This window comes from Colossoma macropomum, unplaced genomic scaffold (genome assembly GCF_904425465.1).
Source record: "Colossoma macropomum unplaced genomic scaffold, Colossoma_macropomum, whole genome shotgun sequence".
In the NCBI taxonomy this organism is placed as follows: domain Eukaryota; kingdom Metazoa; phylum Chordata; class Actinopteri; order Characiformes; family Serrasalmidae; genus Colossoma; species Colossoma macropomum.
In genome coordinates this window covers 12,234,621-12,243,647 of record NW_023494810.1, presented here as the reverse complement: position 1 = coordinate 12,243,647, position 9,027 = coordinate 12,234,621, and positions in this window count along the sequence as shown.

The window sequence follows — 9,027 nt, the reverse complement described above, 5'->3', positions numbered from 1 at the left end:
TAACATTCAGGATATATTAATCTTCTCAATAGCAAAAATAGCAAAAATTGTTGTTAATGTTACAGATTTAACCAACTACTATGTCTGTATGTTGATTACTACATGTAAATGAGTAGAAGTGGTACTTCATTACTGTTGACAATGGGTCTCATTCACCAGCCAAGCTTAATAAGACATTTCTTCTCAAAATCCGTTTACGCAGTTTTTACGAAGTTTTTATTTAGCAAGATATTGGAGGATAAGGCCCAATGTTAGCAGTTGAGGTCAACTTACAAGTTGAGGTCAACTTTCTGACTCTCTGACTGGGAATTCCCAGACAAGGAAGCATGTCAGAGTTTGGAAATTCCGAGTTGCCAGCTTCAGTTGAATGCAGCATAAGTACAGTGAGAAGCATAAGTATTGGGACAGAGAAGCAAAATTAGTAATTTTTTCTCATACACGAAATTTGTATGTCACTAAAGTAAAGAATACCAGCTTTAATTTCTAACGTAAGTTTCTCATGCAGGTCAAACACTGCTGGAACAGTGTTTTGTGTGTGTAGTCGCTCAGTTTTAGGATAAAAATTGGAACAAATATATTTCAAGCTAATTAAACTTAAAGAAGTGAAATGTTTGGTTGCGTACCCCTCACAGAAACTGCCTCTTTATCTTCTCTGAGCTACTCTGCCAAGCATTAAAGGGCCAATATCATGGAAAACCAATGTTTACTTGCTATGTTGAAATAAAATAGTTTGATGCAGGATGTAAACATCGTTAAAATATCGTTCACTCCTCAGTCCATGCAGCCCACACATGCCTGCATACTTGCTCAGCTGTATTTAAAACTTTCCCCTTTTTCTTTCCACTGAACTGTTTTGTTTGGAGTGTCATTTTGTCGAGTTATGAACCTTTGCCCAGTGCCTTTACGAGCCTTTTTTTGGACATGAGAAGTGAGCCAGTTCCAGAGGCAGCCATGCATACCCAGGCCAAGCGCACAGGGTCATTTGGAGTATCTCTCTCCACATTCTTTAGCTTTGAGGTTTATCTTCACTTCATCTGGCTGTACAGCTTTGTTCCAGAATTCCTCCAGCTTTGCAGTTCTTCCCAAATTCTGTTTTTGGTGCTGAAGAGAGGTTGGCATGAAGTCTTCTGAATGGTGAATCGTGACCACAACATTTTTTTGGATGACAACAGTTTTTTTAGATGCAAAACTCTTCATGGCCCTGGCTTGTAAATCACTCAGTCACTCACGTTAAACAAGAATGTCCACAAGGGGGAGCTACTGGCACTCTAGTAACTAGAGTAAAAACAGCCTTGTGTCGGCTGACATGGCTTAAGTCTGTTGAGTATTGCGGACACACAAGAGGTTTGTGCTTTCTAGGACTTAATTGGCTACTGAAATCACAAAAGCCTTCAAAATTTTTTCATAAAAAAAAATTGTAAATGAGGTATTACATGCCGGTGCTTCACATCTATAACACTTGAGATGTACTTGCATCATTTTGCATTGGCTACATTTTGGGATGCGCTGCATGTTGACCGTTTTCCTAAAAAGGAAAACGTTTGGTGGTTTGCTGTGAGTGTGGCTCTCCTGTTGATTCTGTAGAGAATGTTTGGCTCCTTTGGACTGTAGATCTTTCACCTCGTATTTTTATTAGCTGTTTTTTCTGGATGTGCTGCACCCAGACCAAAAGCCAACTGACCTTTCCATTGTTTTATGATGAGCAGACCAAAAGAAAGTTTGACTTACAATAAAATCACAACTGACATTAAAAAAATTAAAGTGTTACGTTTACTAAATTTTGTTCCGATTGCAACATTAATGACGTTAATCCAAAGTGGGTTGTATGAAAAACACTACCCAAAAATAAAAGCTGACATTCTGTCCTTTATCCTGATAATCTTTTGATCAAATTTCACTAACATACAATAACCAGTTTGCCTTTATGGTCCCTACATATGTTTCTTAATGTAAATATGTACAACAAGGTCTTATGAAGTGGTTAAAAGGGATTTAAAGTTTGCTGTATATAAGACGTGTCTTAAAGTCTTAAAGATATATGCTGTTTTACATTCCATACATTCTTACTGTAAGTGCTGAATCAATATCTGACACAGTGCTCTGGTCGCTGTATAGTGCCACAAGCTTGACTTGTCTCATTGTAATGCTGGGTCCACACACACATTCACAGAGTGGTTGGGATTCCATGTAACCTAAAGCTACACTCGCCTTTAAAATGCTGAGTATGCGCCAGGTACGCTTGAAGTCTACGCAGATGGATTTATGTTTAGTTTTTGTGATTTTTGCACGCACTTTCAGGATGGTAGAATTCCTGTTAGAGCATAATATCCTTAATATCTTAAAATCTTTCAAATGTTAAGTGATAATCTTCATCAGCCCGCATGGACATTTAAGTACATCAGTTAAATCTTTGTAAATTACAGTAAATTTCACATGCTGGTTTTAATATGAACAGAGTGTGTATTTTGAAATGTGCTATTTTCAGAATAAATTTTGTACATTTCACATTGTTTCTGCTTTTTTTGTATAATTATATTTGCATATGTATAATTATATTGATGTCTGTGTGTGTGTATATATATATATACATATATATATGTATGTATATATATATATGTGTATATATATAAAGAGGTTATATATATATATATATATATATATATATATATATAAACCCCTTTTTTTTAAAAAAAAGCTGAATTAAGCATAACATCCTCATTTATGGTGCAAATTGTCTATGTATTCCAACATTATATGTAGTGTGGATTAATAATGCTGCAGTTCTGTCATAATGAAAGAATTTATCACACAGTCATGCCTTATTTTGTGCAAACAAGATTATCAAGTGACTTTGGTGAAAATCCCCTAGTCCTTATTTGGATTACAGCCTTCTTCAGCTTGAGAGCTATTCACACCCATTCATAGGATGGGGGTACATGCAGAGCGTGGTGAGACAAATAGATCCCAAAGATTTTTCTTTTTTTTTTTGTTAATTAATACATTTTTACCCTTAACAACAACATATATAAAAACTCAAAAGACACATGTAGGTTCACTGGTGGTTTTTCAGTACTCAAAGTGGAATTCCACAGAATTGAAAAATAAAATTCAACAAAATTCACTGGTTGAGATGTAAACAGTCATTGAGAGTGGTTTGGTGTGAAATGATTCATTGTAGAGAAACTTACTGACTCAGATTTCTTTACAGGGGTGGTGATAGGAACCAGGGGTCACCATGTCTACAACACAATTATGGCTATTTTATTTACTATCCAGTGAACCTACACGTGTCTTTCTGTGAGGGAGCTTTCAGAGGCCTTGAATCCTTCAGATGTCTGGTTCCTATCACCTTAGTAAGTTTTTATAGAAGCAAACAACTCTGAATGACTTTGTTTTTTGTGTCTTAACCATTTAGATAAAAAAAGGTGGAATTCCCCTTTAATTAAATGTGTTGTAGACATGGAAACTCCTTGTTCCTATCACCACCATTGTAAAGATTCAGTAACTTTCTCCACCAATGAATCATTTCACACCAAACCACTCTGAATGACTGTCTTATTGATTGAATTATGAATAATTAGCTGAATACACCTTAACACTAGGCTCATTACACTGCTGGGAGAGTTCAGAAGAATTACTAACATTTTTAGCAAATGTAGCGACTCAATCAATAAGTAGTCACCCGAACCTCCCAGAGAACTGTTTTGTTTTTACAAAACCGAAAGGAGAACAGAAGAACTAATGGGATGTTCCACAGCATTTCCCTGCATAGATTAATCTGTCACTGATTTGAGTGTTGACTTCCTTTTCCTTTCATACAAACACAGATGTGTCCGTAGTAATTATATAAACACCTACATTCAAATTCACTATTACGGGAGCTCATTGGAGAAACTGACTCTAATATATATATATATATATATATATATATATATATATTACACTTCCAGTGCATATATACATTTCAAATATACAGACGTCTTTTGACTTTAAAAACATGAACAGAAAAGCATGTATATTAAGCCTAGGCATCAACAAAGATTTGTTTAAAAGATTAAACCAATGGTAAAAAAAAAAACTATTCAGAAACCAGAAATGAACATCATTAGTACATAGTTTCAAAGCCTTTTTTGGTAATTAAATCTTAAAAACCTCTACGGTAAGAAGTAATTAGGCTTTTACAAGTTTGGCTGATTCCTCTTGGCAAAACATCTTCAATTCCCCAAGATTATGAGGGTGCCTCATATTAGAATCTCTACATCTATCTATCTATCTATCTATCTATCTATCTATCTATCTATCTGTCTGTCTGTCTATCCATCTATCTATTTATCTATCCATTTGTCTTTTTGTCTGTCTATCTATCTATCTATCTGTCTGTCTGTCTGTCTGTCTGTCTATCTATCTATCTGTCTGTCTGTCTGTCTGTCTGTCTATCGGTGCCCCGATTAACACATCGTCTACATTCATGCACAAAAATTTTGCAGAAAATGCCACATTTAACCCAGCTGTCTGCAGAGGATGTTGACTAATTTTCACTTAGAAAATCAACAAAACATAATTTTGACCAGGGGAAGGTCAAAGGTGGAATCCTTTATGCCAGATTTTGCTTCTCTCTAAGTGCTATGAATCACTGTCATTATCATCACAGGCGCAGGTGATATTACTGGAAGGAAGCCAACGAGCAGAACAATAGTAACTGACAACACTAGGTGGCACTGCAGCACAGGATATCATACACACTTCACTTGGACAATGAAAACAACTGGCCAAACAGCTTCACAGACTGTAGAAAACAATGCCATCATAAGTTAGCACAAGTCTAAATCACACATGATGAGTCATGATATTTAGTCATAGTTGCATCTCATCAAAGGAGCTGAAAAAATGGTGTCTATTATAAGGACAATATTTCCAAGAAAGCTACGAGAAAGAGGACAACTGTAAGCTCTGTGACAAGAATAATGGACATTATGAATATGATTAATTTTAGACTATTAACATTAGCAAAAATGGAGTTAAAGACAGTGATACATGAAGGACAAAGAAGTTTCTTTAAGCTTCTGAGGCATGTGCAAGAACTTGCTTTCTCATGGGTGTGGACTGATACACACACCTCAACAATTACAGCACCCTCCGGAATTCTTGGCACCCTTGAACAAGGCGTGAGAAAATGTTATTGATCAACTTCTCTCACTGAAAAATAGAGAAAAAGATGTATTTTTCCCAAAAACTATTTGCCCCCCTAGAAAAATCCCCACTTATGATACCCACTTCCTCTCCTGGATGATTGTGATGTTTCAGATGGTTTGAGAGGGAAAATCTTCTCCACAGTTGGACAGCTGCAGGAGTTGGTTGCATTCTGGGATCACTGAGCCTCCAAAACTATAATTAGATGCCAACTCTGTGCCAAAAAACAATATGGAAAGCATGCCAGGACAAAGCCTCTGCTGTTTCTCAGAACAGTGTTTGCTAAACGTCAGTGGAACCAGGTTCTATTGTCAGATGGGACCAAAACAATCAATCAAGAGTACATTGAGAGAGACCCTCATTTTCAGTGTAGCTGAGCCAGAAATCAAGGATCGAGAAGTTGGATAGTAAAAATACATTATAACTCAAAAATTTCAGAGAAAAAAGTAATCAATAAACTATTAAATTACAATAGTATAATAGATTAATAACAGATCAGATAAGGATAAAATAAATAAAAAACACAATTAATGAAATAAATAATAAATAGAAGATGTAAGACAAATTGTCAGTAAAAAAATAAAAAATAACAAAATAAATAAAATGAAAAAAGAATAATAAGTGAAACAACAGCTAAACCATATGAAAATAATATTAAAAAAAAAAGAAAATCAAATAAACAGTTGGAGGGTCAGTGAAGGTGGTTAGAGTTTATGTTTATGTGACACCAGCAAGCAAAGTGGGTTGACAGTCAAATGGTCATTCTACCATTTTGGTGGTAAACCAGGTGTGAATGTTAGTATGTAATTCAAGTGTAAAACGAAGTCAGTTACACTGAACGGTAAAGTTGCACCACTGACAGTCACACCACTGACACGATCAAAATCTGCACTTTTCTAAAATATAGTCCACTCTCACTAGTTTCACAGCCACATTGTATGTTTTATGTTGAAAATGACAGCTATTGCATACATTATTTTATTTAGATTTTAAAAAATTACTTAGATTTAAAATTTAAAAAATTATATTTCATAGGTGACACCACTGACACAATCCTTTTGCGAATCATGAAGCTATGTGTCAGAAATAAAAGAGATTTCAGTAACCATGGACTTCTCAGAGTTCACCTTTGTTCCTTTGAGACCTCCATACAAGACACCACTGACAAAAATCCTGCAACAATGTTTATAAATTAAAATAACAGGCTGCATATACATCAACCTTTCTGGGGTTTATTATTATTTTGAGCTCATTTTCATGGTTTCAGAGTTGTGGGACACCATGTGCCTCTGACCCAAAAAGAGTCAAGGTCAAGCAAAACAGAACCTCCTTCTCACTGTGAAGCATGGTGGTGGATGTGGGATGTTGTGAGTATCTTAAAAGGATATATGGCATTATGGGCTCCAAAAGCTGGCTGCCTCAGTCAGGGCTCTAAGACTGGGTCATGGTTGGATCTTCATGGACAGAGAAATCTGTCTTTATGTTATGCGCACAAATAATTGTTGAAGTGTTCGCCAAAAAGGCCACAAAATCACTTGGTTTGATGTGAAATGCTCTGTAAAGCAAAATACTTATTTTTTTCAGATTAGTTCAGATTTATCACTATTTTACCATCATCAATGTATAATTTTACTGAACATTAGACTTAATAATACAATACACACTATCTACCACTATACCAAAAGTATCCAGACAGCCCTTTTAATGAGGCAACTCTACTTTGAGCTGCCCCCATTTTTGATGCAGCCTGTGTAATCTCCATAGAGAAGCATTAACCAATAGAATGAGAGCAGCAGAACATGAGCTTAAGGTCACAATGCTTAATGCCAAGCGTGGGCTAGAGGGTTATAAAGCCCCTAGCATTGGATTGTGGAGCAGTGGAACTGTGTTCTATGGAGTGATGGAGCTCCTTCCAATACCTTTGGGATGAGCTGGAGTGATCCAGAACTGACCAGCCAACATCATTCCTTACCTCACTAATGCTCAATCAGATCCTCACAGCAATGTTCCAGCATCTAGTGTAAAGCCTTCCCAGAAGAGTAGAGGCTGTTACAGCAGTAAAGGAGACAAACTCACTATTAATCTTAACTTCAAAGACATTTGCTCACTTCTATGAAAGCTCTACACACTTCTTCTGCAACAGTGTAAGAGTACTGCTATTTGAGGAAGACAGCACACCTGGGTGGATAATCAGCAGGCAAAACAATTCCACCAAATTTTAAAAATTTCTTTTAAAATAATTAAATCACTTGAATATAAACAGAGTCATTCAGAGTGGTTTGGTGTGAAATGGTTCAGATTTCCTTACAGTGGTGGTGATAGGAACCAGGGGTCACCATGACTACAACAGAAATATGGACATTTTATTTACTATCCAAAACCACCAGTGAACCTACACGTATCTTCTAAGCATTTATATGTAACGTCCATGATTGTAAACTAGTGGAAAATCTAAATTCATTGGGGCTATTCTGGGTCACAACACCCTGCATGTACCCCTCTCCCAAGAATACTTTTTTAAAATATGCTTTAGTCTGTAATCTGGTCATAAAACAGTGTCTCAGACATCAGGCAGTGTATTCATAACCATTTAATGTAATAATTTTCTGTAAGGGAGGTGGACGTCTGGTTCACAGCAAATCACTTTTAACGACTGTTTACATCTAAACCATTTAATTACGAAAAATTGGTGGAATTCCCTTTTATACATATTTGGTATGGAGAGGAATTCGTGCCAAATTGAAATGCACTCATTACAGCGGAAAAACGTAAAAAAGAACGCACACATGACGCTACTTTTCAATAGTGTTATCCGCCTTAAAATGTAAGCTACACACAGCTACTTCAATCAATGTTAAATCAATGTAATGGATCTTTTACTATTAATTTCAGCACATTTTCTGCCTGTCAGTGTATAAACACAACCTCATGTGTGCATTACGTTTAATTTTTTTACAATTGTATTTCAGTGAGGTTTAACGTGCTATTGTAGACCAAAAACATAAGAACAGAGTCATACAAACTTCACTTACTATGCTGACAGATGCTGGATGTACTTAGTTGTGTCATTTTTGGACCTCTAACTTTTTACCAAAGTTGTTCTTTGATCAGGTATTTTTACCTCTACTTGAATTTTAATTACTTTAACTTCAGGTGTTACAGGTCATAGGATGTAGGCCTGAACGTTAAATCTAACCTAAACATGACAAAATAACTGATATTTGCTACTATTGCTATTTCTTCAGTGCTGTCAAAGCAGTGAGTTTGAGGAGCCACATTTCTGTATTTGCCCTAAAATCTATAAATATCAATTCTATGCTGCAGCATTTTCGCATCACTTTTATGGCCAGTGTATAAGATACTCAATATGAAAACTCCACACACACCGTCTACCATCAGTGTCTCTTACACAGATCTCATTTAGTTACACGTTTCATTAAGTAAACTAAAGGACAATGGAGTTTACCGATGGTTAGTGTCCAGATACTTTTTGGGACCACTGTAAATGGTCCTCAGTATGAAAACTCCACAGTCTATCATGCGTTTAATGTTTTGGTAAAAGTGTTTTTTGCCCATAACATTTCTAAAGGGCTTTTTGAAGAAACCAAAACAGTGTTAAAAGTTTATAAACACAAAGTGTCTGAATACTTTTTGGAGGCCACCGTTTATGATATTTAATAGGAAAACTTCACTCAGAGAGTCTCTGTCAGTTTGACGTTGTACTAAAATTGTTTTTCGCTGAAAAAGATCTCCTTTAAGCTGGTAAAATTGCTAAAGCATCCAGTTACCAAAACGGGCCAACAGGACTACATACAATCTCTCACACTCTGTCTCTAT